Below are 21,198 nucleotides of genomic sequence, written 5' to 3'. Positions count from 1 at the left end.
TGTGACAACCCCGGCACACAGTCCCGCGGCATGGAGCTATTTGATGTTACAAAACGGGCAGCTGAAAAGCTGGCAATCCCATGGCCCGTGGTGACAACGGAGGCCTCCACCTCACGATACGAGGGTAAAAGGCTCCCCAAAGCAAAGCACACTACTAAGCAGGTACTGCCGCTTTTCCCCGAATGCGTGGACAAGGTCACACGCTGCTGGGCAAAGCCATTTTCGTCACCCAACCCCATGCAGGGAGCGGCGGCATTTGACTGCACTGGAATGAAAGAGAAGGGCATCTACCAAATTCCCACAGTGGAGAATCTGGTGGCTTCTCATCTCTACCCAAACCAGAAACTCTCCATGTCATCTGGTCCATCCCTGCCCTCCAAGGCTGAACGCCTGCAGTCCTCCCTGACTGACAAGGTGTATAAATCAGTTGCCAGGACCAGACTGCTGCGAACCTGGATGCTAGCGAGCTGTGGGAAGAGCTGGGCGTCGTTACGGACCAGTGTCTCCACCTCACTAGAGCAGCACTACAAGCAGCAGGCAGAGCTCTCAGCATCATCGTCCTACAGGAGAGGGCAAGATGGCTGAACTTGTCAGGGCTTTCAGACAGAGAAAAACGTGACATTCTGGATGAAAGCATCGACCCCCCAGCAATGTTCCCTCTAAGCTGCACGCGTGCACAATTGCGCACTGCTGGCACGGAGAGTTACAGGACTCTCTCCCAGACCACAGACACATACAAGTCAGAGATTTTTTTTTTTTTTTTTTAAAAGAAAGTTGTGTTTTCAAAATTGGAGTTCAAGTTATTTTTACTTCCAATAGTGTTAACATACTACACAGGTCATGAACAATTTTTTTAATATTTTCATTGTAAGTGGGCTAAAGCAGTTAATTAAAAGTAGTCTAACATAAATGTAAATGCTGTAATTTGATTATTTTAATAAACCATGTAACTTGGATGGATTCGATGCTGGCGTGACCACAGTGCACACGTCTGATGTTGCTCACAGTGGTCCACGGGACCGCTCAGGGAGTTTGTGCGTTCGCTCAGACACGTGAAAAGTTAGAGGGAACATTGCCCCCCAGGGTGTTATAGCCACTATTCAGAGTGCTAGAGCCCCCTCCACAAGATCATTGTATGAGAACAAGCGTTCTCATATTGGAGGGTATTTGAGGAATGGTGTGGAAAGTCTCACACTCTCTCCTTTCAGTGCTCTGTGACAACAATTCTCGTGAGTGGCTCCAGCAGATCCCACGAACAACATCTGAGATCTATATCCCAGCAACAGCAAAGATACTGCGCAGGACCCTCAAGCTCCCAGGCCTTTAGAATTGTATCACAGACTCTTTTAAACATACCTGAATGTGGTTAATCAACAATAAAACAGGAATATTTAATTCTTTGACACTTGGTTCATTATTTTTGTTGTTAATCTGAGTCATGTTAAGTTCAGCTCAGGCAGGGGCACTAGTTTATAATCCCAAGTGTAACTATTTTGTTAACTAGCGAATCACAAAAGGAGGATATGTGGTCTGTTCTATGGGATATGTTACTCTGACATTTAAATATATGTAAAATACAGAATATGAATGGAACCTTGTGTTTCCTTGTTCTTTCCTTACCAACCAAACCCCAACTGGTTGCAACAGATGGTTTCCCCTCCCTGAGCCTGGTGATGCTGGAGGTTTCTTCCTGTTAAAAGGGAGTTTTTCCTTCCCACTGTTACCAAGTGCTTGCTCATATATAGGGGATCATCTGATTTGGGGGGTTTTCTTTGCATTATTGTACAGTCTACACCTTACAACATAAAGCACCATGAGACAACTGTTGTTGAGATATGGCGCTATATAAATAAAACAGAATTGGATAAAACTGAATTATGTGACGACAGCAGTGCAAAAAAGCATCATAAAATGAAAGTTATGCTTTACCATGCTTGAAAACCTGTATTAAAGAAGATGCTTTTTAATATGTACATTTGGAGCACGCACACCTATATTTTACTTACGCTTACATTAAGGCATTCCAGCTCAATTAAACTTTCACCTTAATTATCATGCAGTTTCATCCTCATCTAAGAAAATGTAGGTTCAATTTCCTAGTCGATGTAACTAAGGGGGAGTGACCTTGTTTGACATAATGGTAAATGGACCATCAATAATGTTTTTGTGGGTATGTAAGATGAAAAGATGGGTGTTAAAAGTCCACTATTTTCACATTCCTCTATGTCATTGATGCCTGACAGGCTGTAATTTTCATTCTCTCAGTCCAGTGGAGCCTACTGAACTGGAGATTATGGAGATGACGGTTTGGATTTTTAAGCACTCGCTTCATCCCATTTTAAATCTCTATAATGTCAGAGCATAAATAAAAACAGATGCCTTTTATAAAACAACCAGGCAGTGGAGCTGAATAACACTGTGCTTCAGTGAGCGCACATTTATTACTGTCGCTGTTGAAGGAACATTTCCTCTACTCAATGTCAATCTATGTGTCGATGGAAACTCTGTTTGACTAATGGCTACACAGAGCCAGCATTGAAAATCTTGAGTAGAACATTAATTTGCTAATTTTCCTGTCACTGTCAATTTTGTCATTCATTCTGTCAATAGCACTGTATTGTTCATGCTGAAAGACCATTTAAGCTTTACCAGTGTTAACTAATTATCAACAAGAGAACAATTGCTCAACAGTGAAAAAAAAAAAAGACCGATTCAATTAAAAGTGCAAAATCAGTTAATCTAGTGTTGACTTACAATATTATTTTGTGGAAATAGGGAATGGTGGTGACAGCGACCTGCTCCATTAGTGTGATAGAAGGAAAAGGGTCAAACTGAGACGTGTCAGTAATCACCCTTGTATTAAATGAAGCAGAGGGTTTGAATCATCCCCTTGTCTCTTTGGATGAGAATCTCTTCAACTCAGAGTTTTCACTGACCTCCTTCAGGCAAGGTTAGATCATTATTGATTCACAGTTACTGAAAGAACTTTCTTTCAGCTTACAGACCCAGGACTTAAGTCTGCAATTTTTGCTGCTAGGCCTTCTTTAGACATATTTAAGTTTACAATGTAAATCCTATAAATCTTGATGACCAGTCACTGCAGTATCGAAATTGGGTTCAGATTTGTGCTTTTTGTGAGGGAACTAACAAAACAGTTATTGTTTGTTATTTTTCAGGTATTTGTAGTTGACTATCCATTTTGGCTTGCCTATCTCTAATTTTTACACCTCAAAAAAAAAAAAAGAAAGAAAAAAAAAAAGACTGGTTAGTTTAATTTTATACCATTTGAGAGCATTTACTGATTATTTTACATCATAATATGCTTTCTCAGTACCAAACTAGTTTGAACATAAATGGAGGGAACACATGAAGACAATTCTATTGGTGTATTCTTTGTCTGTACTTATTGGCATAGGGATGAAAAGGCAGAAAACTAAAGCACAAAGCAGAGTCATGCCTGTGACAGTAAAAAGTACAGTTAGCAGCATGACAAAAAAAATAAAGACATTAGTGCGTTACCTTTGCACAGATCAGCAGTTAGAAATGCCGTTTAAAAGCTACTTTTTGCCATTATATTTTTCAGCATATTCCGGAGGATATACTTTCAGTTTTATTTTGTTACTTAAGTAAAAGTGAAGAAGTACAGCATCTGAAATATGCTGTCAGAGTCTGCAGCTGCAGACTCTTGGATTTAGAGGTGAGGACCCAAGTGCAGACAAAACCAGGCATGAAACGTGAATTAATTAAAAGCGAGCCATTTTGGAAGAATAACAGACAATCTGATGATGACCACAGGGAAGCTCACACAATATATACACATGAGTAGGGCTGGGTATCGTCACTGATTTCTAGAATCGATTCGATTCCGATTCACAAGGTCCCGAATCGATTTGATTCGATTCGATTTGAATCGGGGAAATTTTGCCTCAGTCAGAAATATTATAATTTTGATCACGTATCAGTACATTTCCATATTTTTATATCTATAAAAAGAAAGCTGACACTTGCGAGACTTTATCAAAACTGTAAGCATCACAGCAGATGCCTTTGTGTCAAAGTAACTAAGGATAAAACACAGAAAAACATGAAGGCGATGTTCCTTGCCTGGAATTTTATAGCAGATAACCTTAAAAATATTCTGCAGTAGATCAAAAACGAAAGAAAGTCATTAATCAACATCTGAACATTACCTGATGCTGCTGAAGTGAAGCAGAGCAAAGTCACAGAAGTTTTATTAGAGACACAGCTAAGCGTTTTACAATTTTGCATAATTTTAAAAAGTTTAAATTTGTTCAGTAGCCTATTGAACAGCAGAAATGAGGCTTTCTTGTCGGAAGTAAGTAAAAGGAAAAAAAACAGCGGCCATCAGCGCTGTAAACAATGGTAGACTTGTGCATAATAAGCAAGCGAATAATGCAGAAAAAAGATTTTTAGATGGGAAACTGTTCTTGAAGTACACAGAGAGAGAAAGAGACAGCGAGCTCAGTGTGATTTTGAGACAGTGTGATTTTATCGTGGTGGAAGCAAAACAGCAAAACTAAGTGAATTCATGAATGTTTACGTGAAGCGAAATGTGAAGTGTAGAGTTTGGATCTTCTTTGCTGCTCAGTCAATATTGTTTGGAGAGAGATAAAAACCTGCAGCTTCTGAATCTAGCGCAAAAAGGGCGTAAACACAAAGTGCGACCCGCCGATGGATCAGAATCAGCGAGCTGTCGGCTTTCAGCCCCGACCGTGTCCGTGCCGTCGGGTGAGAAAGCCACATCTCACTGATTCTGATCCGTCGGCGGGTCCGCGCTTTGTGTTTACGTCTTTGTGCAGAATCCGTGTACCTGCTCTCATTTACTGTTTTAGCTGTTTGGTGGTTGTTGAAATTTTGTGAGGTTTAACCTGAGATTCTGGCGTTTCGGGCAAAATAAAATTATATTTAAAAATCGATTCAGGATTTTAATGAATTGATTTTACATTATCCAAGCTAGAATAGATTTTAATCGATAAATCAATAATCAAAACCCACCCCTACACATGAGGGTGACAAGAGAAGTGGAAACACACTGGGAACACAGCTGGGACGACTAGACATAATGACACATTTGAAGTAAACAGAACACACAAAACACAGGATGAGAGACTGCCAAAATAAAACAGGAAACACTAAGACACATACTAAAACATGTAGAATGACACAGGGCCAGGAGCAAGAAACGCACATGGGAACATGACAGGCTGGGGAAACAAAGGGAGGAGACACAAAGAGGGAAACACGGAAACAGTTAAGGGAGACAAAACTTCAAGGGAGAGAGAGAGATGACCCGGGGAGAACATGCACATGACAGACTGGGGAGATATTGGATGAAACACACGGAGGGAAACATAGGAATAGAAAAGAGAGAAGAGACACAATGACACGAGCAGGACCTGGAGAGTGAACAACACAAAGACAAATAAACATAATACGAAGAACGAACCAAATGCAGAATAACTCAAAATGCCAGGTTTTTTACCCAGCCCCCCGACATATACATAAGTTCTGCAATTAACTAAATGCATCCCTACATCTTCTACATAGAATAAGTCATTAAAATGATACCAATCTTCCCAGAAGTACGGTGGCCCTGAAGTGCAAACCACAAAAACAAATCACAAAACGCACAACAAATTGAAAAGCGCAAAAACAAATTGAAAAGCGCAAAAACAAATTCACTTAACGCAAAAACAAATTGAAAAGCGCAAAAACAAATCACAAAACGCACAACAAATTGAAAAGCGCAACAACAAATCACTTAACGCAAAAACAAATTGAAAAGCGCAAAAACAAATCACAAAACGCACAACAAATTGAAAAGCGCAACAACAAATCACTTAACGCAAAAACAAATTGAAAAGCGCAAAAACAAATCACAAAACGCACAACAAATTGAAAAGCGCAAAAACAAATTGCAAAGCGCAAAAACAAATTGAAAAGCGCAAAAACAAATTCACTTAACGCAAAAACAAATTGAAAAGCGCAAAAACAAATCACAAAACGCACAACAAATTGAAAAGCGCAACAACAAATCACTTAACGCAAAAACAAATTGAAAAGCGCAAACACAAATCACAAAACGCACAACAAATTGAAAAGCGCAAAAACATATTGCAAAGCGCAAAAACAAATTGAAAAGCGCAAAAACAAATTCACTTAACGCAAAAACAAATTCACTTAACGCAAAATCAAATTGAAAAGCGCAAAAACAAATCACTTAACGCAAAAACAAATTGAAAAGCGCAAAAACAAATTCACTTAACGCAAAAACAAATTGAAAAGCGCAAAAACAAATTGAAAAGCGCAAAAACAAATTCACTTAACGCAAAAACAAATTGAAAAGCGCAAAAACAAATTGAAAAGCGCAAAAACAAAAACCAAACCGGAAGAGGTAGGTACCAATGCTGCAACAACAGGCATCACTGATTGGATGATGGATCCGGTAGCCTTTTGAACCGGAAGTTGTTCTGTTCGGAAGTTTGGTGACTGCTCTACCAACTTTTTTCCACAACTTGGACAAAACATGTTGGCTGTATCCCAATTCAGGGTCTGCAGCCTTAAAGGCTGCATTTTAAGGCCGATTACGTCACAGCGGCGCGCCGAAGGCTGTCCCAATTCAAAGGCTGCTCGAAATGCGGCCCTCAAATTCGGCCTTCATTTCCCTGAATTTTAAGGCTGTGGGGGTGTAGACTTCGTGGCCCAACATATCCCACAATTTATAGCGCGGCAGTCACTGTGGATAATTTTGCTGCAGACGGCAGAAGCGTAGCGGCCGAAGAGTAAACTGTTAAACGTAAGTACTGAATATGATGTCACTTTTTTATGTGCAAATGTTTAATAATGAGGAACATTAAAACATTACTGTTGGCCACATGTCGGCAAAGTTATTTGCCATTAGCGATGTTTGTACTTTCAGCGTTGACTTTGTTTTAAAGCATTTAAAATATAATAATACAATAGTTGACCTTAATCTTACAGAGAATGTGATGATTTTATGGATAATTAAAGTCAGTCATATATCTACAAACACAACAAGCTGAAAGTCAGTGATGCTGCTCGGTTTGCAGTCCTGAATATCACGGCACAAGCAGGATTCACTGCACTGTTAATGTTAGCTATGTTATATTGCTGCCTCTGTTCGGTGGTGTCGAGCCAAACGGACTTTAACGTGTGTTTGAACGAGCTGACGGTTCACTCGTTAAGCTGAAAGAAAGATGCTTTAATCACAGGAGTCACACATGTGTCCACTGGACCATCTGGGAACTCTTCTTGTTTAGCACTTGTAATAACACAAACACTAAATCCTCCTTCTCTTGTGCTGTTTTGTAGCAGTGTGTACACCTGAGACTGTCACCTGTCTGTCTGTCCTGCACTCTCTCTCTGTTTCTTTCTCTCTGATTGTGGAATAAAAGTATGAACATGTATTTACACATGTGTTTGAATCCTGCAGCTTATCACACATTTGATTTCCATGTGTGACAACTGCAAGTGTCCAGAGTGAGGACAGACTGAGGGACCCACTGCTGCACATCATCTGTGAGGCTTTGCACCCCTGATGATCCACCAGGACAAACTCAGCAGTGTGTGAGGAAGAGGAGGAGGAAGAGCCAGCAGCAGCTGACAGATGTGGAGAATAGACATACTGTTCCTGTTTGTGAAGGACTGCTAGAAACATTTAAAATAACTAATTATCTGTCCTGAATCATTATTAGGTAATGTTCAGATAATTTGATCATTCCAGTGTTTTCAGTGTGGGAGAAAGTACTCAGGGCCTTCAAGTTACACACTATGAAAGGCAGCACCAAGTTTAATATTCAGAAACCTAAAGTATGTATCAGCAGCAGAATGGAGCTAAAAATAAATGTTTGTTTCAGTTCTATGAAGCTTTGAGTATTTTGGATTAGTAGTACTGCTGTGTTTGTTGCATCATATTGCTGTAATTGTTTATATGCTTTATATATTCTGAGGTAAGTTGATCTATAGTGTTACATCATATTCTATAAGGATGTTATGTGTTTGTATACTTTCTGCCCAGTTTGACCCATTTAGCAGAAGTCAGCCTGTTTAAGGCTCTGATATCTATTCTGTATGACTTAAAGCAGTTATGACATGGTCTGATTTTCTCACCCAATAAAGGGATATTTAATGTATCAGTCTACTCTTCATTCTATCAGACACAGTTATCACAGCTCGTACATTTTCTATTTACACATATATGTAAGCATTGAGCCAAATTTAGTAATGCCAACATATTACACGGACAATATTTGTCTCTTATATATAATACATCTACATATACACTGTCAAAGATACTTGAGTGTCTTTGAGTGAAGATTTAAGGTGATAGGACATATAAATAACTGCAACTTGAATCTTTACTGAAGCTCAGTATTAGACAGAGTTCACTCACATGAATTTCACTCACATGTGCTGTACCAGTGTACCTGCACATGTGATGTGACAATAGAAGTGATTTGATTTGAGAGTTCAAACTCACTGCTGTAATAACTTATGATTAATATAATAACTATAATATTGGCCATATCATATTTACACTGACTTTAGTCTCATGAACAACATTAGCTAATTGTTATTTACTAGCTAATCTTAAATGACTGTTCAGTACAGATATGAAGGCCAGCAATCATATTTTACAGTCCTGTGGTCTCAGCCTCAGATACGTATTAAATCACACAAAGCTCGTGTAGAAACAAACACACGAACAAAATATGTTCTCCTTCATTTCCGTCAAAGCTGTATGAAACGTTTCCAGCGGTTGGTGTTATGGTTGCTAGGCAACCTGGGCAGCGCGACGGAGGCTAGACCGTCCCATTTCACAAGCCTCGCACTTCCGGCCTTAGCGGTCTTTGAGTACGCGGCCCTTGAGGATCGTTGAGGCTGCGTACTTAAAGGCTGCAGACCCTGAATTGGGATACAGCCGTTGACTGCTCTTTCTCATAACCACGTTCGGCAGAACAACTTCCGGTTCAAAAGGCTACCGGATCCATCATCCAATCAGTGATGCCTGTTGTTGCAGCATTGGTACCTACCTCTTCCGGTTTGGTTTTTGTTGTTGCGCTTTTCAATTTGTTTTTGCGCTTTTCAATTTGTTTTTGCGTTAAGTGATTTGTTGTTGCGCTTTTCAATTTGTTTTTGCGTTAAGAGATTTGTTTTTGCGCTTTTCAATTTGTTTTTGCGCTTTTCAATTTGTTTTTGTGCTTTTCAATTTGTTGTGCGTTTTGTGATTTGTTTTTGCGCTTTTCAATTTGTTTTGCGTTAAGTGAATTTCATGTTTTTGCGCTTTTCAATTTGTTTTTGCGCTTTTCAATTTGTTTTTGCGTTAAGTGATTTGTTGTTGCGCTTTTCAATTTGTTGTGCGTTTTGTGATTTGTTTTTGCGCTTTTCAATTTGTTTTTGCGTTAAGTGAATTTGTTTTTGCGCTTTTCAATTTGTTTTTGCGCTTTTCAATTTGTTTTTGCGTTAAGTGAATTTGTTTTTGCGCTTTTCAATTTGTTTTTGCGCTTTTCAATTTGTTGTGCGTTTTGTGATTTGTTTTTGTGGTTTGCACTTCAGGGCCACCGTACAGAAGTGGTCACCACAAGGCTGTGCAAACTGTGCAATAATCTAAGATAAAAGAACAAAACAAAAAACAGCCATATCTCTACAGGCATCAGGTAGCTGGTTGGCTGAAAGCTCCTTCATGCATGCTATATTTAGCGAGTTTTCAGGCCCCTTTAGCTACTTTTTTTCTAAAAAGCAACTAGCGACAAATCTGGCAAGTTTTGCTGGTGTTATTAGGAAGACTTAGGACAACTTTTTGACGTGAAAGCACGTATCGCTCTTACTCTCAACAAGCAGCAGGTGCTGCCAGGGGCACCTCGCCCGTGCCAAGCGCTCACAGGCGACGGATCGTCATCTGCAGCAGTCGCCCCCAGCTGCTGTCAGAGCAATGTTGACCCCCTACACCTCCAAAACAGCAAATGAATCGCGCATGAGCAAAGCCCTTGCTGCTGCCCTGACTGTCACACAGTCAGTTTTTCTTTAACTGTTACTTTTTGCGGATCACAAGGTTTAAAACTACTTAAACACACACACACACAAAGTAACTCTGCCAGAGTGCCTATTTCGGGTCACTTTTGCCGGTACCAAGCCCAGATAAAGGAGGTGGGTTGGAATTGTGACATTTCAAAAAAAAAAAAAAAAAAAAAAAAAAAACTGCTAAAAGAAATTGAATTTTCTTGAATTTTGAAGTTCTAAATATATTCTAAATGCATGTATTGTGTTTTTTACTCACTTTATGTCTTTCCCACGATGGTATTTCTCTCTCTACAATGTATGTTACACTTACATAAGCATGACCAATTATGCAAATTAGGCGATGATGTCATTTAGCGTCTTACAGGACAGCCAATAGCGATTTTCCTTACTGAGGAGTTGGCAACACTGCATGCAACAGGACACTGATCTCCAGCATGGCGGCAAAAAAGAATCAAGATTTTGTATTTGTCCAATTAAAGTCCAAAAGTCAACTTTCTAAAATGCCTTGGCAGGACCTTCAGAGAGTTGCGCATAAATGAATACCTGCAAACCTCAATGAGAATACATACAGAAAGAGCAAAAATTGCGATAATGATGTGAGAGGATTATAGTTATACAAAAAAATTATTGCTTCAATTTATTACTGCTAAAGTTGGCTCTACATGTTATTATATCACAGGGTGTGCTTAAATGTTTCACAAGACTGCAGTGAGTCTTGTGAAAAACTTTATCTACATGACTGTCACTGGCATGCAATGAGTTTTACTGAAAAGCAAGCATATCCGTGATGGACAAAGTGTAAATTCCGAGGCTTCATGACCTTTGTACAAGCACACATGCTTCTTAGCAGGGCAAAGCTATGAGCACAAACAGCAGTGTAGAAAAATCCAGGCAGCCAGCCTGTGTCTGTCCAACCAATCAGTGAGCTCTTTACATCGCACCGCGTGGCTAATTTGCATTGCTTTGGGATTTCGAAGATGAGATAGGTAATCCAAAAATTAATCCGTGAGCTAATCTGTGAGCAAACAGGAAAGGGAAATGAATTTTCAAATGAGGAGTGGAATTGCCATTTTAAATGTCAGAAATAAATCTTTGATTTTTGAAACCATTTACTTATTTCCCTTGTTTAAATTTGTGTTTTACAAAAGGTTTCGAAAATCTGTTATTTAATTTGAAATTCGAAAATGGTTTTTGAAATTTGGTTTTTATTGAGAGTTTAATTCTTTTATTGTGAAATTCATTTTCAATTTGAGGTATTTATTGTTGGATTAATAATTCATCTTGGAAAATAGATTAAAAAAATTTTTTTAAACATGTTTTTATTCAAATATAAATAATAAATTAATTTTATTAATGTTTGGATAAACAAAATTATTTTAAAAATGAATTTGTAAATGAATTTACAAATGCATAATTTATTCTACAATTCATTATTTAAGCACAGAATTATTTATTTCGATGCATGTGGTTCTTGTGGTCCTCCGTATATCAGCAGGCCTTTCGGATGAAACCATTGTGAGAAACTGCCTGAACCTATCATGTGACTTATGGCGACACAAGATGCGAGTGGGCGTTAATGCATTTTCTTATGGATCTCAAAACTGGATTATAAATAGCAGAGTTCGTGCTGTAAGCCACTTCCCGCCCCACTTGCACCATACTGGAGCTTGTCTTTTAGTCAGATGTTACTGGTTTTTGTATTGCTTCTCTGTCAGTAGCAGTTCATTTCAATTCAATTTTATTTTTATTGTAGGGTAAGACCCTTGGCATATAGATGACTGCATCATTTACACTAAGGTTTTGTTTTGACTGGCAATCTCATGTGCACCAGGACTAGTTTTTCCAGCGCCTTCATCACTTGATGTGAGAACAATTAGGCAATAGTCATTTAGCTCGTCTTTGTTACTGGAACCAAATGGATTATTGTCCACAACATTGGTATATTCTCCTACTTCAGATTCAGGTCGTAAATGTGACACAGGATCACAGACACTTTGCTATCCTTCAGAACTTCAAGCCTGCAGGCTTGCACTGGGACAGTCTTTTTTTCAGCTGTTTCCTGTGGTGGCTACTGTCACAGTGAACCAGACCAGGGGGTCTTTGCTATAATGTGTAAACCTATTCTAGTTAATAAGTGACCATAATATGGGCTCACCGCATGTTATTCGTAATTATCCATCTTATGAAAGAAAATTATCTTTTTAGTTTCGCTATAAATATGGTAAAAATGTTTACTCTGTAAAAATATCCAGTTTGAATTCTTCCTGATTGCTTCTGTTCTGTTGCTTGGCTGGAAATCTCAAACCTAAATGAACCATGAGACATGCAAGCTGTGTACTGGCATAGTTGTACCATTATACCTTTGTTGTTTAGATCTGTGTTCCTGGTATTTAAACGAAATAACATAATCAGTCAAAGGGCCATCTGTCTCATCTAATGAGGTCATGGCTTAAATGCAACAGATAGGTCCTTGCAGTTGTCAGTCTTCATGCTTTTATTCACAATCAATGGCACTGAAACATTTCTCACTAATTGGTCCTCTGAATATTTATGCAGCTACTTGGGTACAGAAAAGCAATCCATTAAACAATGTTTCTAAATCGACAACTGTAAGACAGCAACCATGTTAAGGTGACTGTGTTTTATGTCCCTTCAAACCTAAATCATTAAGCAAGCTACAAAATGGAGAAGCTGAATGATTGTGTATTCTACATCCGATAAGCCTATAATTACTGCCCACTGCTCTCTTGTATTGATGTACTACAATAGCCCATAAATAGGATAAAGGTCAGGATTTAACAATTGGCATTGACTTGCTTTTTTACACTAATAGACATCAGTAGAGACTGTAGACTGTTGGCAAAATGGCAAAACAATTTAATGATCTGTTATTAAAAAAAAATGCTCATAACTGAGAATGAGTCTCATTTAATGAGATCTATATGGCTACTGAACCCTTGTTATTGTGCTTCTATTAGAGAAAAACTACAAGCAATTCTCCATAGCTTTACAAGTAGAGGAAAAGTTTTAATCAGGGTGGCATTACCCGGCTGTACAGCCACAAAACCTACTGTTGGACCAGTACAACACAGAAACAATGCAGAATTATAAAAGGTATCATGTTTCCCTAATGTTTTGTCAGCAGTAAGGAAGATACGTAATCACTTATCTGCCTGCTTTCCTGGGTGTTCAACTGCTTTTCTGTTCTTTACATGATTGCTGCTTTCACATGCTGTCAGTCTCAGTACTGACATCATTACTCTAGTCCAGTCGTCTTCTTGCTCACCTCAGCCAATCAGCCTCCGCTTTACATGGTTTAAATCTGTGCTGTCCATCATTCTACCTTTCAGACTCGCTGGTTAAACCCACCTACTCTCCATCTCCACTTCAGACACCTCAGCCAGAGCTCCATTCAAGCCCCAGTCTTCATCTTCACCACCACCAGCGTCTAGACTCCGGGGGATCTTTCCCTAAATTTCATCACTGCTAGGATTCCTTTCTGCCATGATGGGTCATTGGAGTTTAATCGGCAAATACATTAATTTCTCCATCTCAATAAATCAGTGCAGTTCTTCCAAGTGATTTCTCCTTATTGAAATATTGTAAGATAAAGACCCTACAATAATACAGAGAAAACCTCAGCAGTCCCAGACAATATTAATAAGAACAAAGACTTTGCTATAGTAAAGAAATATAGCATATCAGAATTAGATTAATGAGTTAGTGACCTATGTCCAGCTTAAAGTCAGTTTTCCCTGAGTCTTGCTAAATCACCATAGATAACTTAAGATGGACACATCACTTGGTTGGGAGCAGATTATGCCGTTTTCCCACTTGAGGCACCTTTTATTGTGATTTTGGCACTATAAATAAAATTGAAGTGAATGTAAGAAGATTTCCTTTAGGTTTAATATCAATAGGAAGCTCTTCTTTTCACATGTTTTTGTCTTTTACAGCAGGTTTTACACGCAAAAAGAGATTCTGCTGGGTGAATACATCTTATATGTTTAAGTTGTTAAAATTGCACCTGACTACATCCAGGTACGCAAACTGTCTCACATTGCCACTGGAATTTGCAGATATCCAGCTAGTAATGCACAAAATGTTTCAACACTTGATTCCAATCTGCTGCTCTGTGTTATACTGTTCGAAATGCAGTGTGATTAATCTCTTTGTAGCAGTGTTGCATTAGACTTCTAGGAATCACTGTATGTGGAAGAAGACTGAAATAGCACATGAAACACTTCTTTTGATGAGAGCATGCACAGACCCTAAAACAGACAGCATGATATAACAGAGAAAGCTATTATTTACTGTCGCAATACCCGTTATCTTTAACAGTGGTTTTAGATTTTGTTGAGCCAACTAACACAATAAAAGCCTAAACTTCCTTCATAGTATACGCCTTAAAATCTGGTTACAATATGAAATTCCAAGAACTAAATATCAAAATAGTGAAAATGACAGATTTGGCTGCAATTTTGTCAACAAACAGACAATAAAATACAGGCTTTTTAAAACCATCCACATAGCAGTGCTTCACTCTTTTGCTTAAGTCTTTCTGCTTCTCTAGTGACACACTAGTAAATTCTAATTTAAAGACAGCTTGTTAGTTCAGCTTGTCACCAAAGCATTTCCAAATATTTACATGAGAGGCGCCACAAAAGGTCTAGTCTTTTCAAGACCTTTCATGGATGCACTGGGCTCTGTGTAAGTGCATCCAGTGGAGATGAATCAAATCATAAAAGTAACAGAAAAGTGACACTTGAAAATACACACTAACGAAAGAATATCCCTTTTTAATAAAGATGTACATATTTTAGGAATGTGTAAACCTTCTTTTTATCACCTATGCTCACAGCTATCTGCATATAAGGTTTTTGAGTTGGGATTAAAACAACAACGACGTCCTGAAATTATGCAATATAATTGGGCTGTATACAATGTGTTTTTAACTACAGATGATGTAATCATTGGTCTTTTTTTTTTGTTTATGCAAACAAGAATTGAAATTTCAGCAGCAAAAGATAATATGAAAACACTATTTCTATTAATTTAAAAAAAGTTGCTACAATAGAAATCATTTCACATTATCTACATTAAAAGGTAGTTCACAATGAATTCATTCTACAAGGACTGGTTGTTGAGAGCCCTTGAATTAGAAGTAATTTTTGGGTGCCTGTCAACTTAACTAGTAGGTTAAATGAGACAAAAACATTTAAGAATGTCATTTCTAGTAGGCTTGTCACAATCACCATCCTCCTTAACATTTTACTTTATTTGATGCACTGTTAAGGACATTTATTTTGTCAGCTTTATACTAATAGACAACATACCTTTTAAACCATAACTGCTCTGATTGGAGACATCAGACATGCAGTTTACACAAAAAAATTCTACCTCTCTTTAATTACATTTTTACATCTTTCTCATCTTGTGTGTAATCTTACCTGCACTATCCTAACCTCTATAGAAAGTCTGTTTCAGGTCAGTAACTTAATTTGAAAAATTTAGAGTGCATTTGTTTGCCACAGGGAGCAGTAGCTCCTCATTTCTATTCCACTTTTTATTCTGACAGTTGCTTCAGAGCAAGACATCCGGTTTTCTCCTATGATTGACAGCTTTGAGACACCTTGCGATGACTCTTCTGCCTCTGTCATGTTTCGGCTCTGTCTGTCTTCTCTCCTTTTTCCTTTGATGCTCTTTGTCTTTCTAGCATACATGTATGCCTTTCCTTAACCTCTCCAGGGACTGCTCCATCTCGTAGCCCTTGGAAACTAAAGAAGAGCAAGTAATAAAAAGCTGGCTGTAAGAAAAATATATATATAATTTCTGTCTCTCTTTATTCTCCTACCTCCTCCAGGTTTCCTGCTAAGGCATCAGAGGTGCACAGCCAAATCCCTGATTGACTGACAGCTCCAGAACCTATCATGTCAACTTTTGGTAATACATCACATCATATGCCCATCTATGAGGTAAAAATAAAGTAAAAGCATTAAATTTCACATTTTCAAAACTATCAACTGTTTTGAGTGGCCAAGTGCTTAATTTCATAAAACAAAAGTGAGGCATAAATCTGCCACTTTGTTTTATTTTTAATTAATTAAGTTGGTCATTTCAGTTAAACATTTGATACATTACATTTTCAATCAAGAAACTATATACTGGAAAACAATGAAGATGTTAAAACTTAAGGCTTCTCATCTCTTCTCTGCTAAGGGTTTCAAAAAACTTAAATAAAATCATGAAAGGTGTGTTTAGTTGTGATTGATTAACCCCATGCTACATGTATAACATGTCCTCTGTGCCTCTGCCTTAATGCACTGGGCATAGAAATAGTGGACACCAAACGACAATTTTCCTTTTTTAAAAAAGGTACAAATTCAACTGAATAGAGTGGAGAGCTGACAGTAGAGTATGTCAGATGTTTTTGAGACCTTTTAGTCTTAGATGTTTTTCGATTGAGGTTTCACTCACTCACTGATTTGTTTTGGTTTCAAACATTTTACAGTAGTTTTGTACTGAAATAATTGGTTCGATGTAAGAAAAGTTTGTAATTTTGCTCAAAATACAACTCTTTACCTTTAACTTTTAAAAAATGACACCTGACTGTTGATTAAACCCTTAAATCTTTCAGGCACAGAAGCCGAAGGACAACTTAAAAAAATGGTAGCATTTGTTTCCCTGGCAATGAAAACAGACTGGAATGTCAATGAGATAAACAGGATGTTGTCCAGTGTTAGGACTGGGGTATTTGAATTTTTTTTTTTATGTTTAACTTTCAGGTGGAGGTGTGGATGAATCCTGTGTAACCACCCATGGGCGGAGTGGCATTTTCCCAGGCTGATTGTGCACACTTCGGTCCATTCATCAAGACTGCGTATTGTATTTAAGGACCGGCAGTGATGTGTGCTCCTAGTTTGTAGCTTAAATTTCAGGATGCCTTCTTTTGGCTCTCATCTGCTTCTCTGTTGTTTGCCTGATATACCATCACCCACATCAAGATACTCAACTGCAATTTTGTTTGGAGTATGAGGACCAATTTCATTTATATTGTCGTTCCCAGAAGATGCTGCACTTTCCTAACAGTGCAGCATCTTCAAATCAGCTATTTTGTTGTTTCAAAAACAGGGAAAGGGCTTCATTCCTTTCTCAGCCTGTGAGTTTGAGATGCTAACATTCACCTTATGTATACAGTTCGCCCGGGGATTGGTTTGCAACAATGAGTCTAACAGCAGCTTACTTTCATATGGTTATACACCCAAACTAAAGACAGTTTCTGAGGTTGGACTTCATCGCCTACGAATACCTGGTCCAGCCAGTTACCACACAACTGCTGTTCTAAAACTTAAACTCTCCTTGTTTCATGAGAGTTAAGCTCTCAGCCAATTAGCAGTCGTTTGACTTTTTTCCAGCTCCCTCCCAATGCTACCTCTAGGTCTGCTCTCACTCATCCATGTCTTAATGGATCTTGCTTTTTTTCCCCAAAGTGCTTGCTCAAAAAGAGTCATATGATTGTTGGAGTTTTCTCGTTTTTTGTACGGTCCTTACTTCACAATATGAAGTGACTTGAGGCAGTTGTTGTGATTTGGCGCTATATAAATAAAATTGAATTGAGTGAATACTTTGTTTGTGGCAATATAGTGTAGGCCTATTTGTGTTGGAGCTAGCTGATCATCACTGTTTGTTCTGTTTCGTTGCTCATTTTGTTCTTTTTTCTGGGTTTACCATGCATTCAGGCGCTAGTGGTCTGACTCCTGTTTAGGGGCTGCTCTGCAAAATGAGTAGTACATGTGTAGTACACCAGTGAGTAGTACACCAGTACATGTTGTACTGAGTGAATCAACTGAAAGAGAATGAACAGCATGTCTATAACTTCTGTTCCCTGAAGGAGAGGAACTACGTACAACACCAGGTGTCCCTACTGTGCACCTCAGCTCAGTGAAGCAAACTAAGGGATGACTGTGATGACAGGGGTGGATATGATGCATCAGGAGTTGCACGTTGCATCATAGGTTATCTGCCTTAAAGGTGTGAATATAGGTTTCTTCAGCTCAGAATATGCAGTGGTGTAATATCCCATACTATGTCTATTGTACCTCATTCTTTTCCTTCAGAGAACACAAGTTATAGCCATAACTTGTGTTCTCTGAAGGAAAACGTTATAGGCATAACCATTTGTTTTCTGTATGAAGTGACACTGCACAAGTGTTTAACCAGTGTTTCACAATGCATCTCTTTTTGAAAGTCTTTTTGAAACTAATATTTAGACCCTTTACTTAATGAAAAGGCTTTCACTTTAGTAAACTTTTTTCTTTAAAATATATGGTATTAATAGGAAAAGTAGTGCAGAGCTACTTATTTTGGAAGAAGACAATAAAGACATCATTTTTGGAGGAGAGCGAGTGGGGTTCACTGTTATTCTAGTGTTTGAACTTTTCTATGTTCTGCAGGTTTACTTTGATCCCTGTTGTGATGTCGTTAGCTCTCTAGCAATTTGGAGCTTTACCTTCATTACCACCCTTTCAGTTCCTGTATATTTTTTATGAACTTTTGGAAGTCTGCCATGTGGTTTTTTTTTTTCTTTCATTTAGCTTCAGTTTCTATTTTGAGTTTGTTCATATTTAGTTTCTCCAGTGTTTCTGCTGCTTCCTCTTTTGATCCACTGTTATGTTTAGTGTGACTTTTTTGTGTTTAGTACTGCATTTGTCTTTTGGTTACATCCTCTTTCTTTTCGTTTCCATTTTATTCCTTTGTAACTGTCTGCCGTTTCCTGATTGCCTTCGGCTGTGTTTTCACCTATGTCTCTTTCTCTTTGTAATCTCCCAATCACATGTGAGAGTACACGTAGTCCCATTTTCTCTTTGTTCTCAAACAAGGCTTCTATTTATACTTACGTTTGTGTTCCTGATTTTCTGGATTTCTCTTCAATTATACTTTATGTCCAGTTTAGTTTTCATCACCATATGTTCCTGGTTTTAGTTTTCTCTTCAGATTAAGTTTTATGTCCAGTTTAATTTCAGTCTTTTGGACTGTGTTTCTGCCAAATTAGTCCTTTTTTGAGTCATCTGCTCTGCCTCTGCATGTCATACTCCTCAAATTTTATGAGAAAATCAACTTGGGAAAAGGTTTTCCTTTAATCTGAAAACATGATTTCCCTGTAAAAAAACAAAGCAGCATTGACTAATTGTGAATATAACATGACTACGATAATTGCCTTTAAATAAAATGCTGCTCTTGATCCCATACATCACTCTCAGTAGACAGTGAAAAGCTCCATCTTTCTTAAATCTTGACTACATCATGCATCTCCCCGTGACACCCCCATCAGCTCTTGTCGCCTATCATACCTCCTTTACCTTCCTCTTTGAGGACTTCCTCTCCCTTTCTGTCTTTGTGTATCCCATCTATCATTATCTTCTTCTCCCTTTTTCTTTTTTGCCTTCCCCTTACGGGTGACTTGTGTCAAGACTGAAAAAGATAGTATGTACCTTTCCTATCTGGTCCCGTGGGAGAATTTGTATGTGACGCTGACAGTGGTTGACGGACAAGGATGGCTGGACATCCAAAACCTGAGAGGCAAGGAGTGCTCTCTGGAAAAGACAGAAAGCATATTGACAGCACTGATGCTGCAGATCCTTAAGCATTTTTTATTTATCTAAATATAAAAATCTATTTAGTCATCATATATTATATTTTTTTCTTTTAATGCATTTCACCGACTTGTTGCTGCCATTAAGTTTTGTATATACACAAATTCTCCCACAGGACAATTTTAATTTTTTAATTTATTCTGCAAGCTAATCAGCCCCTGTCCCATCTGTCTCAGTGCTCTTCTGTCTTCTTGCTTCTCAGACTCTCATTGAGGCAACCGGTCTCCACCTCATCCTGGCCAGAGAAATTCTTGTCCAAGTGTCAACCTGCTTCGGCACCAGCGTCTAGACTCCAGAGGGTCCTGTCCTACTTCCTACCATTGTTGGACTCCTCTCTGCTGTTTAGTTTCATCAGTCGTGTCACCAAAAATCTAATAGAGTATATATATGTACCAATAATGCATGCAAAGTTCCTTTAAATGACATGAACTGATGTTCTGCACTGATGTTCAGCATCTTGGCCATTCTGCATTATAATATGGAATAACCTTGTTCATGCAATAAGCTTAGAGAAAATACACCTATAATCAGATTTTGTGTTGAAAGTGTACTTTTCAGACAATATTGATTTACATATTGCATTTCAGTGGGTTCCTAGCTTCTTTTTAAATAAGTAAAAACGATATAATAGAAGTATTCTAGTATGGCAGAGTTTATAATTAAACAACACTTGCATAAGTGTGTACTCAGTCGTCTAGCTTTTTTCTTTTCTCTTTCGTAACCAATGTGTCTGATCACAGTCTCACACACTTTAAAATCACTAAGGACTTTCAGTCTTGTTTGAACTCCAGAAACAGTTTTAGCATGGCTGAAGCTTTGATAATTAAAGCATTTCCTATAAGGCAGAACTTCACAGCAGACAGGGTCACTCATACTCAGGAATCACAAACCCTGTCATTGTTCGGTAAAAAAAACCCAATTTTGACTGTCTTAAGGGAGAAAGATGGTGATAATATAAAAAGGCCTTTTGGAGAACTCGAGTTTCAGTGTGTGCTGCTTTTTTGTTGCCCTGGTAAGCAGTTTATCATGCACGTCAGCCTCAGGATTAATGCTTTCATTTGAGACTCTGATAAAGGAGTATTGATTTTGTTTAATCACACTCTGGATATGAGAAATCCATTGTGAAACATAAAATGTCCCAGTGAACTATTGATCTTTGCTTTGGGTCAAAAAGCAGCTAAGATCTGATAGGCAAGTTAAGTATTTGACGCCAGCACAGAAGAAGTTGGGAAACACTGACAAACATAATTCTGCTATTTCACTCTAGTAAAAAACACAATTTGCATTATGTGAAACGTGACTTTGGGAGGTAAGTTAGAAAAAATGAATTTAGCTCACCCAGAAAAATACCTGTGATCCATCTCTTGCCTTTCCTCAAACTGAGGAATCACCAACTTGTAATAGTTGCTGCAATGACATACACCTGCTCCTATTTAGTGGTACTGTGCTCCCAGCTCGTTGCTGCCACCATTGGTCCCAAACT

General features: G+C 38.3%; 1 protein-coding gene across 2 annotated transcripts in view; it reads right to left on the bottom strand.

Annotated features, from left to right (window-relative positions):
• Window positions 1-21,198, bottom strand: part of naaladl2 (N-acetylated alpha-linked acidic dipeptidase like 2) — a 460,031-nt gene extending 438,833 nt beyond the window's left edge. For both annotated transcript variants that reach the window (XM_005451121.4, XM_013270770.3), the window contains exon 1: window positions 21,054-21,198. The gene's annotated coding sequence lies outside the window, so the exon portion shown is untranslated. The remainder of the gene's footprint in view (window positions 1-21,053) is intronic.

This window comes from Oreochromis niloticus, linkage group LG23, assembly GCF_001858045.2.
Source record: "Oreochromis niloticus isolate F11D_XX linkage group LG23, O_niloticus_UMD_NMBU, whole genome shotgun sequence".
Classification (NCBI taxonomy): Eukaryota; Metazoa; Chordata; class Actinopteri; order Cichliformes; family Cichlidae; genus Oreochromis; species Oreochromis niloticus.
Note: the sequence above shows the minus strand (reverse complement) of the source record. Positions and strands in the feature narration are given on the sequence as shown.